The following is a 22,673-nucleotide window of genomic DNA, read 5'->3' on the forward strand; positions in this document are numbered from 1 at the left end:
CCATGGGATGGGTGGAAGGAGAGAGAACAGGACTGGGGGACCTATGAGATGGATGGAGGGGGAAGGGCCAGGACTGGGATTGGGAACCCAGGGGCAGGATAGAAGGAAAGGAATGGAAGGAATGGGACTGGGACCAGTTCCTCTATTGAGGCTAAGAGGTGTGAGGTGTGGTGGCACCTCTCCTCCTGATTGGTGTCAGTGGTGCCATTAAGCTGCCCCATACTTATGGGGATGAACAGGATGCTCACAGCCAGAACCAGTAACATAGCACGTGGTCACCCCGTCTTCCCTCCTGTCCTCGCCCTCCCTCTGCTCTCTCTGTGTCTCTCTGCAGCACTGCTGTCAAGCCGCTTGATCACCTGCCAGCCCGTATTGATTTTTGCTTCCCAATCTCCAAGCTGGATGGAAAGAAAAGATTAAAAACAGTTTGTCAGTTTGAAGTTGAATAAGAATTCAGCACGAGGGACATCTCAGTGGCTTGTAGGGGGGAGAAGGGGTCAAGGCCGAGGGATGGTGCTGGTGGGAATGTAACCCTTTTCCACTTGGTGATGCCCATGTCCTGCATGCCTGAAGCACTCAATGGACCCCCAGCTGCTGGCATCGTCCCTGCAGGCTGGGCATCCTACGGGGGGCCTGATGCTCCATATTGGGGTGCCTTGGTTGCTTCTTCCCCTGCTGCTCCACCAGCAGTGCCCAGCCCCGGTGCTCCCATCCCCACGTGTCCCCGCTGCCGGTGCCATTAGTATTCATGTGGTGGGGCTCCTGCTGTCCTTGTCAAGACTGAGTGGGCAGGCTAAGGAAATTTGCCCTTCAAAAAATGAGAATCATTTGAGTCAGGGAAGCTCTTCCCTCGTGCGTGTGGTTTCCTTGCCAGCCCAGGGGATGACGGATGGTTTGCCGTGATCCCTGTGCAGCAAAAAGGGACCGCTGGGCTGAGATTTGGTGGGTAGTGCTGGGTGCAAGAGGGAGAACAGGCAGTGTTGGTAATGTGGGCTGGGAGCTGGGCTGTGGGAAATTTGGGATAGATGAATGTGTGCTGGCCTGGGGTGCAACATTCCATCAGTGCTGGAGAATGCTTATATGGAAGAGGTGACTGTGGCTTGGTTTCTGAATGGTGACTGGGTTCAACAGGGCCAGGTCCTCAGCTGATGCCATGTTGTTGTGAGCCTGTGCCCCTCTGTGAGTGAGGCTTTCTCTTCCCTGCTTCCACAAAACAACAGAGCTGCAGGCTCTTCCTGCTCTCATCTCTGGCCAGTATACAGTAAGGATCCGCTAAGACGTATTTGCTTACGTAAGAAAAGTAGAGTGGGTTTACTTATGTTCATATCTGCAGGTGTATTTCTTATCTAAATAATAAATGGTTCTGTTTTCAGCCAGAGTAAGCTGGCAGAGTTCCTCCAAGGTCAGCAGAGCCACACTGGCTCGCATTCAGAGGAGAGAACTCGGTCCTTCCAAGAAATAGAGGTGTGTTGGCAGAATATGGGTGCAGAGGTTGAGGGTGGGAAGCGCTGAGGATGGAAGTGTCCTCATTTGTGGAGGGTCTGGGTGGTCTGGGTTGCATTCCCTGTCTCTGTGCTGGGTGATGTGGCACAGGCCATCTTGGAGATGGAGATGGCAATGAAAGACCGGCCATCTAGGGGATAGAGAAGATGGTGCTTCTTTGTTCTTTGTGTTTTTAGCTACCAACCTGCCACCTCCCTGCACAGGAACCCGGTTTCTACCACAAGCTGGTACCAGATCATGTGTTGGAGCCTTCTGCTCTTGAGACAACCGTGTGGCCGTGTCCTGTGGGGATGGCGGCCAGTTGGTGCAGAGCTGGGAGGTGCTGGGGGCTCTGTCTGCTCTTGTTGAAGTTTCACTCAAAAACATGTGGTTGACGCATGGGTGATGCAGGGCCACCTCCATCCCTGCCCACAGAAGGTACTCTGCCGTCTCCATCAAATGCAAGCCTGGAGAAAATGGTGGCACTGCCTGGGGAGGTGGGGGAGCAAAGGGGAACCCCACTGTGCGCTGATACCAGTAAGGCACCACGCACAGCCAGCTTTCCTCTGTACCCTGAGCAGGGAGCTGAGCATTCCCATGCTGTTGCAAAGCCCCGAGCTGAGGGGACGTGTGGCACACTGACAGCAAACTGCTGCCTGCCCCTCCTCTCCTACCCTGGGTTTTCCCTGCAATATGGAGCTGTGGTCGCCCCACCAGCCGAGGGTAGAGATGAGGTTGTGGGGCTGCCACCCTGCCTTGCCGCATGGCCAGCACCAGCTCCAGTGCTGCCTCCGACTTCTCCCCAGCCTTAATTACCAAATTTCCATATCATCAATTCCCTGCGAGTCAGCACTTGACAGGGAAGGCTGTGGCCACTGTCCTTGCTGCTGCCATCAGAGAGCACCAGCCCCGTCCGGGGGACAGCTCTCAAAACGTTATTTTTATCTCCATCTCATAAAGCCTGTTCTGTATAAATATATTTTAATTAATTAATAAATGGGACGTAATGAGTTCTGGCAGGGTGACATTTGAGCATAAAGCGAGGCTTAAACAGATCCTGACATGTGTTAGCTGGGAAAACACGACACCCACGTGTGCACCACACACACATACACAGACATATAGGTTTTGTTATTGGTGTTTGGTGATCTCTGGTCTCTGCTCAGCAGTGAGGACTAAGCAGGGCTCTGCTGGAGTCCCTGCTCTTTCCTATGGGTCTGAGGGCTGGAGGTGCACCCAGCAGTGACCCTGCTGTGGATTTGGGTGCTCAGTGGGGCAAGGAAGGTGCTGTGGCTCATCAGGTTTGTGTTCTTGGCCTGACTTGGGCCAAGTGGAGGGAACATCTCAGAGGTCCTAAATCGTAAGAGCTTGCACATGGTGGCATAATGGAATAGCAAAGACCTCCCCTTCTTCTTTCCATACCTCTGTGCATCCAAAGATCTCCTTCCTTACACGTAGCTGGTAGGAGGGCTGCTCTTAGCTGGGGTTTAGGATTTGATCCAGATGAGGACTCTGATCGTTATTTGTGTGCGAGGGTCTTGGTATGGAAAACTGAGGGATGAGTAAGGTGAACATTGTCCATCCTCGAATCTTAGAAGTCTTCTCTCTTCCAGATGTTGGGACTGAGTTTGTGACTGTGCCCTGCTGCAGCTCCAGCCACCAATCAGTAAGTCCCCACCACGTGCACTCCAGATGAAAAGGTTGCACCTACATACGTCAGTGCATGTGAAGGGAAATGTAGTAGGGGTGAGTCATCCAGCAACGTGGAAATGCTGCCCAAAGACCCATAAGGCTGATAAAGCTTTCTTCCTCTCTGCAAACCAGCCCTTGGTGGACTTGTCTCTTCCTGCACGTACCCCTGGCTATTGCCTGCCGTGGTGGTGATTGTGGCAATCTGCCCTCTAGGCTCACCAGCAGCAGTGTGGGGAATCTGGGGAGAATCTGAGAGAACAGGACACTTTGCCCTCCTATACACGCATGTAATTTTGTGTAAATACATATCTGCTTTTAGAGTTTGCTCTGATAGGAGGGATGTGGCGTTCTGTTGAGATTTAGTCACAAGCTTTGGCTGCTGGAAAGACCAAGTGCATGAGGCTGATTGGACGCTGGGCTCATGTGGGAGGATGGGTAAGTGGGGATTTCAGTGTTTTCCTCCATGGAATGGGTCAGTATTCCTCCCCTCTCCCCTGAGTAGCTAATAATATAGTGGTTGGCTCTTCTTCGCCCAGCAGGGCTATTGTCATCCTTGCTAAAGTTTGACATTTTACACTTTAACTAAGCACAGCCTTAGGCAAGAAGCTGCTAAGAGACACATTTCCTTATTAAAAGATGTCACCAAAAGAGCAAGTCAACAAATATGCCACTGCCCAGAAACAGCCAGGGAGCAGGGGAGGCACACAGGGGCCATGGGGATGTGGGCACTCCTTGTGACCATGCACGTGACACCTGTGGCACTGGGGCCTGGGGACACATTGTGGCCATCATCCCCAGCTGTGTGGTGCTTGGGTGTCTGCGTGGGAGATTTCTGAGCCCCAAAAACATTTTCAAGGATTTTTCTCAGTATTGTGTTTGTGAAATGCCAGACACAGAGCTGCAGGCAACTGCTCTTTTTTCTTTCTATATTTTTTTTTATTTTTTAAATCCGAGCGTGCCTGGTAATGTGCCTTTTTCCTATGCTGCTGACAATGGTTTTTTGCTCCCCTTTATGGAGTTTAAGTATAATGCACTTAATAGCAGTTAGTGATGTCAGTGCTCTTTGGTATAGCAAGTCTCTGGTGTGAGATAATCTTAGTTAATGACCAGCATAAAACAGATAGAGGTCAGTGTTTTAGCGTGGCTATAAATCCCAGGTTTACCACGACAGAGTTGGAAGGAGGCGATCCCATTAACCTTTCTGCTGTGTTGGTAGGGCGCGTGTCCTGCCATGGCCATCTGGGCTGGAGGAGCATCTTGGGCTCATGTTCACCCTGCTTTCACCCAACCTAAGCATCACTGAGAAACCATGTTGGCCTCAGGGCAGCTCCAAGACATCACTGGACCAACAACTGCTGTGGATTTTGGCAGTAATTCTGCTGTGGTGGAGTGGATGCTCGTGATTGTATTGCGTAGTGATATAGGCAATGTGGAGGGGGAAAAAATAAGATGAAGTCAATGAAGCGTTATGGTTAAGAATCAAATGGCATAAAAGGAAGGAAATAAAACATTTAAAGCTCCTATAGGAACATTAAATCGGTGAGGGCTGTGCTTAGGTAGCATCAGCCCTGGCTTTTCCCTGGGCATCCATGTGTCTCAGCTTCAGCTGTGCAGTGGGCAGCAGAGGGGCTCACAAGACTCTCCAAGCTTTGGGAAACGAGCTGTTTTCTGGCTAATGAGGACCAGGAAGCAGCTTCCTTTGAGGAGGAGTGGCTGATGGCATCAGCATTTAGATGCAGACCGATTTGATATGAAGCCTTTGGGCAGAGCTCAGCTGATTCTGAGGGTGGGAAGGGAAAAAGCTGCTGTCTCTCTGTAGGGAAATATTTGTGGTGTCTCAGCTGAACTTTGAGGTTGCTCAGAGGCTAGGACCTCTGTGAAGGGTGTTTTTCAGAAAATCCCCCAAGATTTGGGCTGTAAAGGCCTGTGTGTGCTGCACTGAACTCATTGAAGCAGCTGGCATTAGAAGAAAAGAGTCTTGGAGAAGTCCATGTGCCTTGGCACAGCCAGAATGTGGAGCTGAACGTGGGAACTTGGGAAGATTTGGCGAGTCCTGCTGCTGCCAGAATGGCTTTTTTTCACCTCTCTTAGAATGGATGCAGCAGGGTGGCACGCAGTGCATCTCTGCACTGCTCCAGGGGTGTCCTGCTCCTGGGACCTCTTGTCACCACCATGGTGCACATGTGAAGGTTTAGGCAGGATGGAGACCTGGGCAGGCAGGTGGGATGGTGCCAGCTCCCCATCGACATGGCCTTGGGGACAGGCTCTGCAACAGGTCATCTGCAGCACTGTCCTCTCGCAGAGCCTTTTTGGCCCTCCCTTCCAGTGCTTCTAGCAGCAGGGACTTGTCTTGCAATGTGACTCAGGGCCTGGGGCTTTGCTGCACTTCAGGCCACACCTTCTCCCCAATGTCCTTGATTAGTTGCCTTGGTTGTAGGGTAGCACTAATTCGATCAGCGTTAGAAATCAGTGCAGGGCTGGAACCTTTTTCCTTGTCTTTCAACTGAATGGATAGAGAGGGCAGAAATAAAGGCTCCCTCGGGTTCTGGTTCATATGTCACCATGAAGTGCACTAATGAATCACTGGTCCCAGAGCACATTTGCAGCTTGTTACTAGCAGATAATCCTGTGCTGTGACCCAATTGCTACTTGGCTGCCCAAGAGGAGATCTTCCTCCAAGGCCCCGAGGAGCAAAGATGGTCTGGGCTGGAAGTCGCCTTCAGCTCTGGAGTGGAAGCGATGCATTCATTAGGGAGTTATTTCATGGCTAGTTCTACTTTTTTTTTTTTTTTTTTTTTTTTTTTTTTTTTTTGTGCTTTTCTTTTCTTTCTCAATGGAGAAAGCTTGGAAAAATAGCCCCAAAAACAAGCTTCTGCATTGCCCTGCTGCTGGAGGTCATCCTCTGCATTATTACCTGGCTTTGCTGAATGCCTCTTGCTTTTAATTGGCTGCAGAAAGGCTCCATGATGCTCCCAACTGCACCAGGTCTCTGTAGCATGGGGGCTTTGGCACAGGGTAACGGCTCCTACAGTGAGCAGAGTCACAATGGGCAGAGGAGCAGAACTGGTGACAATACTGGTGCAAGCTGCTGAGTGGGATATCAGTGCAGCGCAGCCATACCTGCCTCGCTCATCTGTCCCAAGGCTATTTTGCTTGGGAGAAAGCTGCTGCACATCATGGTGTGAAGTTGGTGGCGGATGCCTGGACAACTGCTCTTTGGTGCCAGTATGTTGGCAGGTAATCCTAGACAAGGCTAAGTATTGCTCTTCCTCCCCTATCTCCAAAAACAGCCATGCAATTTCATAGAACCATAGAATGGTTGGGTCGCAAGGGACCTCAAAGCCCCCCTGAGGTCTGACTGCCCCCTACCAGGTCAGACTGCCCAGAGCCCCATCCAACCTGCCCTTGGGCACTACCAGGGATGGGGCACCCACAGCTCTCTGAGGACTCATGAGTGCTGTTGGGGCACAAATGAAGCATGCACATCCTCCAGTGATGCCAACCATTGGAGGCTCCTCCATTAAAACCGGAGGAACCCATGGGAGATGTTGTGCAATGTCAAGATTTGCTAGTTGGTGGAGAAGTTAATATTTTCTGCTATAAGAAGTATGTTTATGAGCATTTTCTGTGTATAACTACTCAGTAGAAGGGGCCGTGCAGGTCAGGAAAGTCATTGGGAATCAGCAAATACAATCACCCCTTATTTATTGGGAAGTTTATCTCTGCCTTAAATTTTGACTGAAGAGGGTTTCATTAGGCCCACAAGGCTGGTATAAATGGGGAGCTGGAGCGGTGTTTTCTACCACTCCAGAGCTAATTTCTTGCACTGTTTTTCAGTTTTCTCATTGCTCGTGCACTGGGACCGCTGAGTGCGCTGAGAGCAGCCTGTATTCAAGTCAGATTTTTTTTTATTTCCTGCATTTGAGCAGGCCAGAATTTATATTGCTCAGGTCTCCTTAAATTAGTCCGAGAGGATTTCATTTTACAGGCCTGCTTGACTGGGATCCTTTTGGCACGATGGGCTCAGCTTTGTATACAACTGAGATTCATATTTTATGTGTGTATAAAAATCTCAGCCATGAATCTAGCGGCTTAAAACTTCACCTTCATTCTTTACAGCTCAATTCAGAGCGTTCCACACGCTCCCAGCCGCTTGGTCTCGCAGGCAGCCAGGCTGCAGGAAAGTGACAGAAATGAGGGAGCTGGTTCCCAAGGACCACTTGGTTCTCCTTGCCCCCAGAGGTTGTTGGAGAGCCCTGAAAGCCCATGGTGGCAGCAGGTCTCCAGTTCATGACGAAGCAGTTCACGGCGATGCTTATCTCCCATTCGGAGTGCGATTCTAATTCTGAAGTGAGACCTAGGAGATATTTCCTGGGAATTAGGGGGACAGCAGCAAATTGGGGCTCTGGGCTCCTTCTGTATCTCTAACCCAGATTACTGTGGACAGGCCCGACTGAGAGTGTAAGGCTGGTTAAAACCTTCATCTGCGTGTGAGACTGGTCCTTTGCTCACTTGGAGGAGGAGATCTGTGGGGCTTTGCCCCTTTGTATGCATCCATCCCCTTACAAAACACAACCTCTATGAGATGTGAAGGAAATAAGCTCTACCTTCCTTTGCCCCATTAGAATCATAGAATATCCCAAGTTGGAAGAGATCTATGATGATCATTGAGTCCTGAAGCTGCTGGCCTTCATTGTTACCTGTAGCGAAGTCCTTTGGATTGATGGTGACCCACTGAAGTTGGATGTCGGTGCTGCAGTGATGTGGGTATTGGTCTGCAAACTGCAAATTCAGTCTTAAGTCAATGGGTCATCTTGAACAAATGGGTTAGCAACAAATGTTCCAACTACGCCTCACAGCTCTCGCAGCTTGAACAAGCAGACATGTCATCCTCAGCAATCATTTTCTTTGAGGTTTTCTTCTTGGCTGGGACTTCCAGTAGAATTCAGCAGAATTAAATTTTGTAGAAGAAAGATTTTAAGAATATGGATGCACAAATGTTGGGTTTTACTCCAGGCTTCTTGGCAATACCTGCTCTACATTTGGTTGGCAAGCGTGTCCAATGTCGTGCTGTCTTCCAGTGTTAGCGCAGTTTGGCTCTGTACGTGTGAATCCCCCGAGGCTCACGTCAGCCTCAGCAGATTCAACCTGGTCCTGAGAAAACCACAAAGGAAACTTGTTCAAGAGTTGAAAAGCAATGGAGAAACAGGCTGCTCTTGGCTTAGTATTGCTGGCGCAGCCTAGCCATAGCACGAGCATCACTGCTGTGCACTCCGGGTTGTGAATCCGAAGCACATCCAGCCCCATGCACTCCCTCCCCAAACCATGTTTGGCTTTCCAGTGGTTGGGTTTTATCGAGCAGTTCTTTATTGGATTTATCATGCCAGTTGTTAAAGCTTCCAGCTGCTTAAATTTACTTTCTTGTTTTCTCATTTTCTCATCTGTCTTTTCTGTGTTCTTTACAACAAAATCCACACGGCCCTCTATATCATTAACTCCACAGGCAAGTTAATCAAATTTACTGTCAGGCACAGCTATAGCTGTTGGAATGTTTCTAATTTCTTTGGAGGGGATATTGGGCTTGCAAAGAGTCAGCCAGTGCCTTCGTTTCTGCTGGCTTTCTCTGTAACATGCCCTGCAGTTACCACGGTTCCCCAGTGAGCTCAGATGCTCCGCTTCCCACCGTTGTCTTTCTGCTCACTCCATGTCGTGGCTTTGGTCTGAATTTTTGAGTTTAGCATTGAATCATGGAGTCTTTAAGGTTGGAGAAGACCTCTAAGGCCCCAAGTCCAACCCCAACCTATCCCCCCCCCCACTGACCACATCCCTCAGTGCCAAATCTCTACAGTTCTTGAACACTTTTAGGGATGGTGACTCCATCACCTCCCTGGGCAGCCCGTGTCACTGCCTGACCACTCTTTTGGAGAAGTTTTTCCTAATATCCAACCTGAAGTTGAGTGAACTTCCGTGCTGTACAGCCCTCTCCTCAGGCTGACCCCTGTGCAGGAGCATTGGCAAGGGGTTTGCCTTCTATAGGCTGTCCTTTCGGAGCAGAAAGAGGTTCTCAGGCCTTTGTGCCAGGCTATCAGTCGCTGTGCTCAGGTCACGTTAGGAGCATTGCTGAATAGTCTCCATGGTGTCCTTGGGAAGTGGGCTGCTTCACTGCTTTTGGATGCATGGCTGTAAAGACTTTTATGGGCTCTCCTGCCATGTTTATGGGTCATGGTGGGATCCAGAGGCAGAACAGAGACTTGAGAGTCATGAGCGTGCTGCTGCGTGACCTTGCCATTTACCTGCCCTTAGTGTTCAAAGGCACATTCTGGAGCAAGTGCTTTTCTTTACAAGTCTCAACCATCTCTCTTGTGATCATGGGCTTGTCACATGTGGGGCAACCACCAGTGTCCCATAGCCTGCAAGCGGAGCTTGGATTCTGTCCCCAGCTCCAGGTGGCTCATAGCAACGTGGTGTCACCAGGGCTCCCAGACCAAATCGCCAGCAAGATGCTGGGGCTGCATGTTGGGCTGGGGTGGCATCTGTAGGTCTCATTTGTTTTTTGGAGACACGGCCCAGGAGGTGGGGAAGGGAGGAGGAAGGGGAGAGGGGCAGAGGAGGGCTGGGAGAAGGTGAGAGAACAGGGGGAAGGAGGGAGGGGGAGGAGGGAGCGGAGCGAAGTAAACAGGGCTGGAATTGCAGGTAAAAATAAAGCTGAAGAAGCCCAGGTGGAATTCATGCAAAGTCTCCTCATCAACACTGCGACTCCCTCCTGTCACGGGAACTGTCATCCGGGCTCGGCTCGTAATGAAAGGGAAAATATTTTATTCAGATTTATTAATTTGAAAATGAAGCCCGCCTGTCGAGAGGGGGACAGTTCTTCTCAATCTGTCATCGTTGAACCACACGCTCCTGACACCGGGATTCATTTGTCTTGTCGGCTCTGACAGTCGGATTCTCCCAGAGCTGTTCCTGGTGGATCGCCCTGGGATTTTAAACCGGATGAAACACATTCCGACAAGGAACAGCCTCTTTATTAATGCAAATTACACGAGGAGAGAGCGCGAGGGAGGGGGAGAGGGAGGGAGGGTGACGCCAGCAGACGCGCTGGTTCCTCTCCCTGTATCAGTCATTTGTTATTTACTTTTGCACGCATTTTTCAGGTTTAATAAAAGGAGACTGGGATTTTCGGTGACATTTATGGACGGGTTGGTTAAAAAAGAATGGTACCGTCGCCACAAATGTATGCAAAAATACATATGTGTGTGTGTGTATACGTATATATTTTCGTGTGAGCCAGCCCAGCCTCTCTCTTGCTCGTCCGTGGGGAAGGGGTGGACTGGCCCAAGACGAGGTGCCTTGGAGCAGCTCCGTTAGCCCCTTAGCTCATCAGCATGGCATAAAACAAATGCCAGAGCCGGGAGTGTGGAGAGCCTGAACGTATGTGTCTAATGATGTCTCCACAGTCTATAGAATGAATATTTAATAGCGCTTGTCAGCAAGATCTTATAGAGGGATTTCTTTCCTAAAATGCTCGTTAACTCTTGTGATTTCCACAGCGGCCTCAGTTTTAGTGTCGGTGTTTGTGGTGGCATCTGGCTGGCTTGTGGCTGTCCCCTGTGTTCACCTCCTCGGGGTCCCTGTCTGCTTCAGCGAAGGCTGCTGCCACTATCACAGCCCTTGGCAGCCCTGTCCTTAGTGATGCTGAAGATGCAAGGCTGTGGGGTTAATGGGCACCATTCCCAGATGGGAAGGCAAAGAGCTTCAGGCTTGAGGACTTTGGGAGCCAGCGGTTTGCAGTCCCCCTGGGCCAGGATCTCCTCAGTTTCAGGAGAAACAGGATTGCTCAAATATTGCCACTGCTCTCCATACGTGGGCCCACAGAATCTTTAGAGTTGGAAAAGACCTCTGAGATCATCATGTCCAACCACCCGCCCCCACCATGCCCACTAAACCGCATCCCTCAGTGCCACATCTCCACGGTTCTTGAGCACCTCCAGGAACAGTGACTCCACCACCTCCATGGGCAGCTGTGCCACTGCACACCTTTTAGAGAAGAAATGTTTCCTAATATCCAACCATGTCATACCCAAAGTGTGCCTGTGCCTGGATCACAGCCCGTGGGTAGGTGGGAATCCCTGCCTTAGGGTCACCTTGTGGGTCTGAGACCCTCCCTGAATTCCCACACCCTGCACAACCTTTCCTGGAGAGACGTTCAGGCTTGACTTGAAGCCTGCAGGTGATGGAGAATCTACCACGTCATTAGGCAAATTGTTCTGCTGGTTAATTAGCTTTGCTTTTAATGTGTGGTGAGAGCAGTAATTCACATTAGGAACAGGAATGTGTGGTGAGGTGCTGGAGAGGTGGGGAGGAGGAGGATGGAAAGTCAGAAAATGGACTCGGAATTACAGCAGAGATGTTTTTCAGTGAATGTGTAGTTTGTGAGAGATAATGAGAGAACAGGAGGAAAAAAATAAAGGAAAAAAAAATAAGCAGAGAGGAGAAAGAACATTTCAGAGGGACTGATGTTATTTTTGAATTTGGGTTGAGTTTTGCGAATACTATTTTTAAGACAGAAAGCTAAAGGCTGGAAATGCCAAAATGCCATTTGGTGACATCTCTGAAATGTACCCTTCAACTTTTCATTGCCAAACGGTAATTTTTTTTTTTACATTTAAAACATGGTCTGGAACCTCAAAACAGAGAGAGAGAGAGAGGAAAAAAAAAAAAAAAAGGGGGATGGATGGAGTATTTGACCCAGATTTATGTTTCTAAGATGGAAAAAAGAGTGAGATGGAGACCTCAGTGGGGTTTGCCCTGAAGGAACATGTGTCTCTGTGGCCACCCAGGCACATCAAGTGGGTGCTGCCTTCAGCAGCCCAGTGGCCATCAGTCCCCTGAAAGCCGTGTTGTTTCTGCACTGGGGTGGATGCAGCCACCAGCAGAAGCCAAAGGGACGTGGTTCCAAGCCCATCGTGAGGACAGCTTTGAGTGGAGCCACCTGGAGCCCCAAACCCACTGTGCTCAGAGCACCTCTAGATGGTACCAAGGAGCCCACCAGGTCTGTGGGGACTATGGGAAAAATCACTTCTGTCCTTGGATTCCCATCTCCTTGCAAAGCCCGTGGCTAGGGCTCAGCCCTGGGGTAATAGGCATCTGCTTGCAGTAATCTCACCATCCCTTCCCAAACCTACTTATAAAATAATGTACCTTGCACCAATTTTATCTGTGACATTGCATTAAAAAAAAAAAAACCATTAAAAGAAATAAAAGCAGGTGCAGTTTGGTGCTGCAGACACTCCTTCACTCTCATTCTCTCCCTTCCGTTCTCTCTCTCCTTCGCTCCTGGTGTTTGCTAGTTTGTATGATTAATTTTATCAATTTTCCTGACCTGCTTTGCCACTGAAATAAATATGACAGCTGCAGTGCTGCCTCAATTCGTTCTCTTGCCAAGTGAGCTGCTGAGATGTGTTTTCTTGTTGATCGCAGACTTTGGTAAATATCAAGTAAATAGACTGAAGAGGATTCATTTCAGCAGCTTGGATTGTCAGGACTTCAGCCCCAGAGCCCATCCTTCAACAAGGAGACAAAGAGAGAAGGCAGGCTCCCGTCCCTCCCCAAAAAAGCAATCAGGAAATTTGCACGCTGTACCAAGCTGTGTCAGCCTGGCTGGTGATTAGCAGTGTCAGCAGGTGTTGTGGTGGGGACTCCGAAAGGCTGGGTGGAAGAAAGCCAGCCCCATGGCTGCTGTGCATGGGGCAAGTTTGGTGCATGGCGTGGTGACCTCCTGGCCCATTTTCTTTATGGCTCTTTTCTATATCTTAGTGGTTGGCAACCCTGCCCACGGCAGGAGTTGGAACACGTTGATCCTTAAGGCCCCTTCCAACCCAAGCCACTGTGTGATTCTCTGATCACAAATGTGATCCATCATCAGCTCTCCCTTAGCATCTCGGTGTTGTCTCTTGAATGGGAAGGTAGCAAATGGGAGTATCCAAACAGACATCACTCTGTTCAGGGCCGCTGTTGGTGACCAGGGAAGTGATGGGGTGACAATGTGGCTTTGCAGCCTGTCTTCACATGGATGGGTTGTGTCCAGTAGAGCATTTCTCCTGCGTGATTTCGTTTCAATGATCATAGAATCATAGAATCACCAAGGTTGAAAAAGACCTCCAAGATCATCCAATCCAACCATCCACCCATCACCATATTTGATATAATGACATTTGCAATATATCTTTCCATTTCCTTTTGGCATGGCCAGCCCCTAGATAAGATCCTGCGATAGGTCTGCCTGCAAACCTCTCACCTGGTAACTCAGACACCTGATTTTTCAGTTCTCTCTCTCTTGGTGGAACTCAGCTGATGACCTCCTATCCTTCAGGGAGCGTCTCCGGGAGATGTTTTTCTATGGGGAGGGTGCTGGAATACAGCTGTGGGCGCAGCATCTTCAGTGCTTCCAGTCCCATGCAGCATCATGAGCATGGGCAGATCATGGTTATATGCACCACATATTGTTGTGCACATAGGGAATTGAAAACATTAGAGGGGAATTCTGGAGCAGACGTAGGCAGTAACGTGCCTACTGCACTCTTAAATAAGTGGCTGTAGTCTGCCTATTTGGAAGTATGTAGGGCCGTGTCTACAAAAGAAAACCAAGCAGTGCTGGAGGACAGTTATGTTTTATTCTATAAATAAAAGGGTTTTTGCTGATTTCTATAGGAATTCTGTGTATTTAGGAACTCTGTGAGTAAGGAATCTTGAATTCTTTGCAGTCTAATCACTGATAAACCTGAGCTGTGCTCCAGCTAACTGTAAGGAGCAATACCTGGCTCAGCCCCATGCTAAGACCTCCAGCTGGCACGTACAGCCAGGTGGGGAAAGGAATAAATAGAAACTTTCAGCCTCCAAAATTGTTCCGAGAACTTGTAAACGTGACCCAGATAAACACGATGCGGGACGGCTTCCTTGAGTCAGCAGAGCCTAAAATACCGCCTCGTGCGACCTTCATCCCTGTGTGTCTGAAGCCTGAAAATGCCTTTTGCAAAGGCTGTGTACCCTGCAAACCACCCCAACCTGCTCTTTGCTCATCCAGAGCAGTTGTGCATGGCCAAGCCAAAGCTCAGCAGCTTGAAGGCAAGGAGGAGAGCCCCATAAAACACCCGTGGTTGCTTGTAACACCAGAGATGTAAGGCTCCCCTGCTGCCTCCACTCCAATTTCTTGCAGATTGACTGTGCACTATAGCTTTATCTTTTGGAATTATTATATTATTACCATCACTAAGACAATAATTTTCATTAACGACTTGCTGCTGGAAGCTGCAGCTCTCTGGGACTCTCTATCAGAGGGAAGGTCTGCCCAACTGCAGGATCCCACCTGGGCTGTGCAGGTGCTCTCCACTCCCCATGGATGAGCTCTGATGGCTAAACTGACCAAGCAGATGCCTTCTACCCTCAGCAGAGAGAGACCAGCACTTCTTTGTTCAGCCCAGTAGTCTGGGTCTGACTTCTGACAGTCCTTTGGTGGAGCCAGACTCCACTGATGGTGGAAGATTTAGAGATGACCAGCACAACCAAGGCTGAAATGTCTGTAGGCAGTCATGGGACACTCACCTGGAAACCAGGAGCTACTGAAACGTCCCTGCTTTCACTGGCCTTGGGGCAGTTACAGTACTGTGGTAGTGTCACGCTGCTCTAAGTCCTTGTATGGCATGCTCTTGGACAGAAAGCCCAGCCTGAAACAAAGCTCCCGACCAGCCTCTGTTGTGATAAGACTTTTTGGATGAGGACGCCAGGCATCACTTCTTGATGCTGGTGGAAATGCCCAGGGGATGGGAACCCAGCAAAGCCGTTGGTTCAGCAGCATCCATCCTACTGGTAATACTCAGCTGGGCTGAGCTGACCAGCAAGAGCTGGGAGCAAATGCTGGGTTCAGCGCTGCCCTCCTTCCCATGGGGATGGCCAGAAGCTCAGCTATGTTGACTGGGCATATTTTTCTCACTGATGCAGCTCACCTTGGTCCAGAAAGGAGTGCGCACAACAGCCGCCTGCCATCAATTCAGATACCCCCTCCCCTCATTTCAAGGACTTGGGAGAGCACAAGGCTTGTGGCTACAGAGATTTACACCCCCTCAGCAAGGGTTAACTTCATCTCGCCGCCACTATTGTCTCAGGACAACTTGTCAGTCTGCAAGAACGTGCCGTAATGGATTTGAAGTGGATTGCTCAGCCCACGGAGAGGGTGATGCTGTATTTATTGAATAGACATTAAAAAGAACATTTCTCAATTTCTCAGCACTGAACTCGAGGTCAATGGATCTTTTTGGCACTGACATGCTGAGTCAACTCCTAGCTTAAAGCTTTTAGAAGGACCAGGGTTAGATGAAAGGATTAGACTCCGTCTTTAACGTTTCCCTGGCAAAATTGTTGGGTTCTAAATCATTTATGTTGCTTTGCTCTGCTTTGCTTGGCCTCTCCCCGTTACCTTGGGAAAAAAAAAAAAAAAAAAAGTTGGCTTTTTTCAGATTGAAATGACATAAGTTGATTATTTTCACCGTGCTGCCCCAAGATGGAATGGATCCAAAGTGCATTGGGTTCCTAGGGTGTGGATCCGCCCCGATAATCATACAGGGCTTCAGGCAGTGGCGGGATGTTTGCTTGGGCAGCAAGGAGGGGACATCTCAACTGAGCCCACCGGCTGCCAGCGATGTTTCCATGGATATGAGCAATGCTGACCTCCTTGCTGCCTTGCTTGTTGCTGCCATTCCCTGAGGTTCCTGGCAATTTTGTTGAGGTACGTTGGTGTCACACTGAGGGCAGAGCTGTAGCGTGCTGGGCAAGGTTTGGATGAGCTTAAGAGAAAACCTCGGGGAAGATGTTTTTTGGAACCACAAAGAGCGTTGAGCGGTGCGAAACCGCTGCACATCTCTGGTCCTCATCCTCCTGCAGCCAGCGTTTACCTGGAAAGGGCCCACGGTTTCAGGGCTTCTGGTAGCAGTGCAACAAATAAAATGCAATCCGCCTGTATCATAAAGTCCAATAAAAATGAAACTGAACATCCACTTTGCAGACAGCAAGTACACTGTAAATTTATGAGATCATATCTCGTGGAGGACAGGGTAGTTAAGGGGGGAAGGAAGGGGCTGGCAAAAATGGGAGAGAGCGGCCAAGGGGTAGTAAATATGTTTTCAATAATGAAGAGGCCCGATTACCCTCTTTGCAATAAAAGCGTGCACAAGGCAGAGCTGCTGTAAAAATTACTCCCGAGCAGCCCGGCATATTTGCACCTTGTCATCTTGTCAGCTCCATGCAAATCCGCGGGGCCGCGGAGGGCCAGGTGACCGTCCTCCTTCCTGCAAGAGCCATTCCATTTACAGCCCCCGTCACCCCGGTCCCATCCACCACCCCCTCCTGCTCTGCAAAATGCACAGATTTGCCCGTAACCGTGGCAACCAGCGAGGCTGCAGGATGCAGGGATGGAGCCGAGGGCGGCCGCGTGCCCTGGGTGCTCCCAGCCAGGCGAGGTGGTGGAAGGGGCTTTGGTTCCTGTGGGATCCGCGGTGTGAAGCTCTCCCCAGAAAGCAGTCGGGAAGCCCCATCTGCAGCCTCCCGACCTAGCCACAGTACAAAGGGATGTTTCCCATTTTTGGGGTGCCTCATGCATCCTCACTGAGTAAGAGGTAAGCAGATGGAGCTGGGTGCCATCGGGCATCACGTAACTAAAGCAAAAAAATGTTTTGTTTTCTCCTGGCACAGAACAAAGCAAAGGCCGAGGCCTTGCTCCTCCAAAGGGGCTTCCTCGGAAGGTGTGGGTTGAAACTGAATTACTGGAGGTGAAGTAAACAGCACAGGTGCTGCTTTGTGTCGTCTGAGATTCAGTCTGAGCTATCCTCAAATAAACCACCACTGGGCCCGGGAGAAAGCAATTACACAGGGGCTTAACTGTGCTGATTTAACAAAGCTGCAGTAATTAAACCTCAGACACTCAAGGCTGGGGATTCAGTGCTGAGTGCTGGCAAGATCCTGCCTCCAAAGGTGAATCTGGTCTGTGCTGGCAGCTGGGTGGCTTTCAGCACTGGGGTGATTCCCTCTTCCTGCCCCACTGCTTCTTGGCTTTGCCCTGCGTGGTTCACAGCCTCCATCTGAGCATTTAACTCATCATCAGCAGGCTCTGAATTGGGTTGTGGAGGCAAACATGGATGGAAGGGTCCAGGATGGGGGCTCCCCATGGAGCATCCCAATGCACTGCATCCCCAGCCCCCAAAGTGCCATCCTCCAACCAGCCCGAGTCATGGGATTTAGGGACAGAAGAAAGGAATCATGGCCGTGCAGCTTGACCTCTGCTATTCAGAGTGAGATCAAAGCAGGGGCAAAAAAAGAGCAGAGGGGCTGCTGGCCTGTGAGCTGAATGCTGAAGGAAGTGGGGGGGGCTGGGGGCTTCAGCTTATGATGCTGCAGCAAAATGCAGCTCGTGGGCGAGGTCGTCTTGTGAAGACAAAATGGTAATAGGATGCAGCTGGAGCAAGGAAAGTGTGGGCTCCAGGGAGGAAGGATGGTGTGTGTGTTGAGGGTGCACGTTCTTCTAGAGAGCTGAAAGCTAGGGGAGTTAGACCTGCTGGGTGTTAAAAGGAAGAATGCCAAGGTAATCATTGGAGGGGTGAAGGGGGATTTTGGTGAGCGGTTGGTAGCATTGCTGGATCAGTGCGGGGTATCACTGCCTGGGGAAAGAGGTCCCAGCAAGTCCTGGGGTGTGTGGGTGACAGTCTCCACCAGGGAGGGTGGAAGAGGCTGGGACCTCTGCAGTACAGGCTGGCTGGGGATGTGCAGATGGAAGGGCCCTGTGCCAAGGGAAGGGGTGGCTGAGCTGGTGCCTTGAGCAGGGGGAAAGGGGGCAGCGCTGAACCCATGAGCAGAAGTGGGAAGCACGGGCAGGTCACCCTCCCGTGAGTAGATGAGTACATCCATGGGGAAAAACATCGTGAAGGGGGTGCTGCCAGTTATTATGGGCACGGTCCAAACTCCGGTGTTGCAGGAGAAAGAGAAAAAGCGTGGGGAAGGATCATGGAGCTCGGATCTGAGCAATAAACCTGGGGGAAATGAAAAGTAGGTCAGGCCATGAAGATCAAGTAGAAAAGCGCAGCGTGCGCGTGCAGAGAGAAGATCAGATGAGCCAAGGCACATGGTGAGATACAATTAGCAGGGGACATCAAGTGTAACGAGCGATCGCTCCAGAAGCACATTAGCAGTCGCAGGAGGGCTGCAATTTTGGTTTGGTGCTCGGGGAGAGGAGAAGCGCTCGGCAGATGATGCCAAAGGAGCGTGCTGTGCCTTTTTCCCATTTGTTTTCACCTTTAAGGTCAGCGAGGATTCTGGTTAACAGCAAAGGCCTCAGGAGAGGAAGGTGTTTGGGCATCGCAGAGATAGGTTGGGTGCTCCTGAGACCTGGGATGAGTGAGCTTCATCCCAGGGTGTCTGAAGAGCTGGGTGCAGCCTTCCCACCAACGGCTCCCAAGGGATGCCTGGAAGGTGGGCAGTGCTGGGAAAAGGAAAATATCCCTATAATGGAATTTTTTGAGTTGAGGGGGACCCTTCAAGGCCATCTGGTCCCATTCTCTGCACCGAGCAAGGACACCCACAGCTCCAGCAGTGCCCAGAGCCCATCCAGCCTGACCTTGGCTGTCTGCAGGGATGGGGCATCACCACCTCTCTGGGCAACCTGTGCCACTGCCTCACGGCCCTTGTTGCACTTTCATGAATCTGAAACACCACTGGTCATGTGTTGGACGTCTGTGTGCTGGTACTGGCTCAGCTTAAAGTACAGAGATCAGACAATACCATCATGATAATACCTGTTTATTGCAGTACCGAGGCTGGCAAACTTTGGGAGGTATGGCTTTGAGATGCTGAAATTAGGAGAGAAAATCCTCCTGGCCATTCTGCAGCTGAAACATTCTGGAGTGAATGTAGATACTTGTGCCAAATCTATTCAAGCAAATGGAGGTTTTTTTTCTGGTTCAGATGGTAAATGGTCGGTTATGTGCCCCAACCTCTCCTGTTTCTCACAGTGGATGCAACAGGCTCGTAGTTTTTGGATGCCATGCAGACTCAAAGTGGTTTTATCTGTCTATGCCTCATTCACGAGGCGTTTTGGAAAGAGGCTGGGTGGAAAAGCCCTGGTGTGGAGAGCATCCCATGCGTGGGGTGCACCCAAACCAGGGGGGCTCAGCCACTTTGGGTGCTCTAAGTCTGTAATGTGTCAGGTGGAGGAAGACTCCAGCCTGAGCAGCCTGGAGAAGTGTTTCTCAGGCCTCAATTGCGCCCATTGCAGGGAGAATATTTAATTTCAAAGCCCAATAGATCAAATGCAGCTGTGGGGCGGAGCTGCATCTTCCCTCTTGCCTACTCCAGTAGTTGGAACAGCAGAACAAATGATTTGATCATGTTTTCCCCCTGCTTCTTCCCCCTCCCTCCTATCGGGGAACCATAAAACAGAGAGAGTCTGCAATTCTCCCTGGTTAATGGCATTGCTCGGCCACCTGAATGCCAGTGCCTTGCAAGAAAATGCCCTATGTTTCCTCAGTGCTCCATGGAGCTGGCTGTGTGGCTCAGATCCCAGCTGTCCCCAAGGTGAAAATTTTTGGATACGCACGATGGGCATTGCGAAGGTGTTCCTCCAGCCCAAAAAGTAGGGAGGACGTGATGGGGAAAGAACCAGAGCCCGTGTGCAGGGAAATAAGCTAAAAATGGGTAGGAAAAATGGCCATTAGGCTTCATATTTCAAGCCCAGAGTGGTACCCAGTAGGATGGAAAGCTGTTTAACAGCAGTGGAGACTTGAAAGCCAGCAGGCTGCTGGCTGATTTTTGCTGAAATATTAGCTTTTTTTCTTTTTCTTCATTATAACAGGGTTAAATGGAAAGGAAACCATGTGCTTGGGGAGAAGCTCCACAGTGTTGACAAGAACTTGCCAGCCATGGCCGCTCCCTGCGGAAGCTCCCTCTGTGGGTGATGCTGTGTAGAGTTGCTACAGCTCCAAGCCACGACCCTCTGACCCATTGCTCAGAACATGCAGATTTCCCAGCTTCTGGGTTCAATCCTTTCTTCTTTTTCCCCCCATCCCCTGGACAAAGAGAGGTTAAAGTGTAAGGGAGTGTTTCTGCGCCGCTGCACTCGGAGGAGGTAGGGCTTGGTGTGTGGTGGGGAAACTGAACCTGCTGGCACACATTGTTCCTTTGGGGTTTGTCCAGGTTTGTGACCTTTTATGCAGGTCTGGAAAGTGCTTTTGCTTTGCATGGTGATGAAAAGCTGAAATTTCAGAGTAGCCATTGGAATTGGCATAAAACGCTATAGCAGTGTTTTGCTGCTGAAATATGGAGCATCCTAAAAAAAAGTTCAGGGTCAAGGGGAGAAATCCTGTTTGATGGCCATGAAATCTCGCCTTGAAAACCTCTTGCTTTTGCAGAAGACCTGGAGTTGCTGAGGCAGCGTTTCCCAGCAAGAAGGGCTGTGGGAGTGCATCTTAGGGCAAAGCATATGAGCTGGGGTTGGATGCAGAAGGTTTCTTCCTAGGGTCCCTAGGTGCCTAGGGTCCCCCCTTTGCTCTGGGGCTGTGCCCTTGGCTCTGAGATGCCCTGACCTCTTTGCCAAGTGGAGTTATGTCAAGCTGTCATGTCAATGCACACCCAGTGGGAAGGGCAGAAGTGTTGCTACGTGGAGGGCCATATTTTCCCCCATTGAGTAAAATATGGTGTAATTTTATCTAGTTACTATAAAGCAGTTTATAATCCTTGTTTATAAAAGAAGACAGGAAATAAAACCATTTTTCACTTCCCTACTGACAGGGCATGGAGGAAAAATAGGTGTTTTTTCTGCATTTAGTATTTCAAAACAAGTAGACCAAAAGAAAAAGCAGCAATTAACCACAAGTACCAGCAATGTGTGCCCTGCATTTCTCCTGTCTGGATTCAGCTGCCAGGAGTGAGTTTGGAACAACTTGTTTATAGTCACACCATATCTTTTAGAAGCAATTCTGTAGGCTGGGTAAGGAGGAAAGTAATTGGCACGTTCACCTTTCAGACTATGGAGCTTTGTGATGAGACCTGAATTTAGTGTGATGCCGTGCATGTAGGAGCCGCATCCTTTATGGCTAGTAATGATGAGCAGATATTTGACCTTATGGTGGAGTGCATTTACACATAGAATCAAAGGACCATGGTTTCATTAAGGTTGGAAGAGACCATCAAGGTCAACAACCATCAGCCCATCACCACCGTGCCCACTAACCATGTCCCTCAGTGCTATGTGTACGTAAGGGAATCTTTGTAAAGAGCACACACAGGTGTGTCTTGCACGTGCAGAGCCATGTATTTTTCACCTTCCACACAAGACCTGCTCTGTGACCCCAGGTGGTGAGAGGAGCCTGAGTGTTGTTCTGTCTGTGCCTCCTGCATCACCTTGCCAGCACTGCTCGGGCTCTTGCCACCGAAATAACGTGTGCTGTAAAGCCAGGATTAGCTGAATGCTCAGCAGGAATCCTGCAAGGACGCCGGGCTCCTCGCCTGCTGCCTCTTTCTCTAAATAGCCCGCACCCAGGCTGGCAGCATGCTGTGACTAACTCTTGTAGACTGGATTTCTCCAAGGGAGGACCGGTGCTTAATTTGGCTGACTGCGCTCTGTGGGAGCTCTCATCCATGCCAGCTCGCGTCCTTGCAAAAACCCATCATCATTAGTCCTCGAAAGGAGCGGCTGGGATCTTCTCCACCCCCATTTGCACAGGCGCTGTGCCTTCCCCCCAACTGAAATTCCCCTGCTAGGCTCAATTACAGCAATCTGCCTTCACGCTCCTTTCCATGCTGCTGGCTCAGCTCGGCCACCGTGCCATGCCTGGGGGTGGCTGTGCCCCCACTGGGGGACAGTGGCACAGCTGTGGGATGCCCTGGGCACAGCTCTGTGGAGTGGGCAGAAAGCAGGGTGCATTCACTCCGGTGCAATGCATTGGGGTGGGGAGGATGAGGCCAGTGTATTTCTCCCTGCTAACATGTTTGGAGACTCGATGGATAAAACAAATCCAGAGTAGGTCTCATGGCTGTTAGCAGGGCTGAGGAGCACCAGCTGCTTGGCACTGGCCTCTTCTGCTGCCCTTGGGGTGAGCAGCGAGCCGCTGGCCCCTTCTGCAGCTTTCCTTCCGCAGCTTTCCCACTCCAGCTTGGGATCCAAATCCAAATTTCATGGCTTCACGTGCTGCCTGCACTGGGCTGGGATCAACGCCTTTGCTCCAAGTGCCAAACCCCTCCAAAGAGCTGGGTGGTGCCAAGGTTCTTCCATCTTTGGGGATGCCTGGCTATGTGTCACGCTGACTTTGGGGGGGGTGCATGAAAGGGATAAGGGCAGAGAGGGGACATGTTATTTTGGCATTAACTAACCCTTTCTTGGAAACAGACTGAGCCTGGGAGACCCGCTGCTCCTCTGTGTTTTGCAGCCGTGGCTTCTGCAACACCAGTTGTAGTTGAAGAGG

At 50.3% G+C, this 22,673-nt stretch overlaps 1 long non-coding RNA gene across 1 annotated transcript in view; it reads left to right on the plus strand.

Moving 5' to 3' along the window:
- The window catches only part of LOC109369250 (uncharacterized), a 71,915-nt gene extending 68,459 nt beyond the window's left edge, over window positions 1–3,456 (plus strand). Inside the window, exon 8 of the long non-coding RNA XR_014885320.1 lies at window positions 3,096–3,456. This is a non-coding gene — a long non-coding RNA (uncharacterized LOC109369250). The remainder of the gene's footprint in view (window positions 1–3,095) is intronic.
- The last annotated feature ends 19,217 nt before the right edge of the window (window positions 3,457–22,673 follow it).

This window comes from Meleagris gallopavo, chromosome 10 (genome assembly GCF_905368555.1).
Source record: "Meleagris gallopavo chromosome 10, MGAL_WU_HG_1.1, whole genome shotgun sequence".
NCBI lineage: Eukaryota > Metazoa > Chordata > Aves > Galliformes > Phasianidae > Meleagris > Meleagris gallopavo.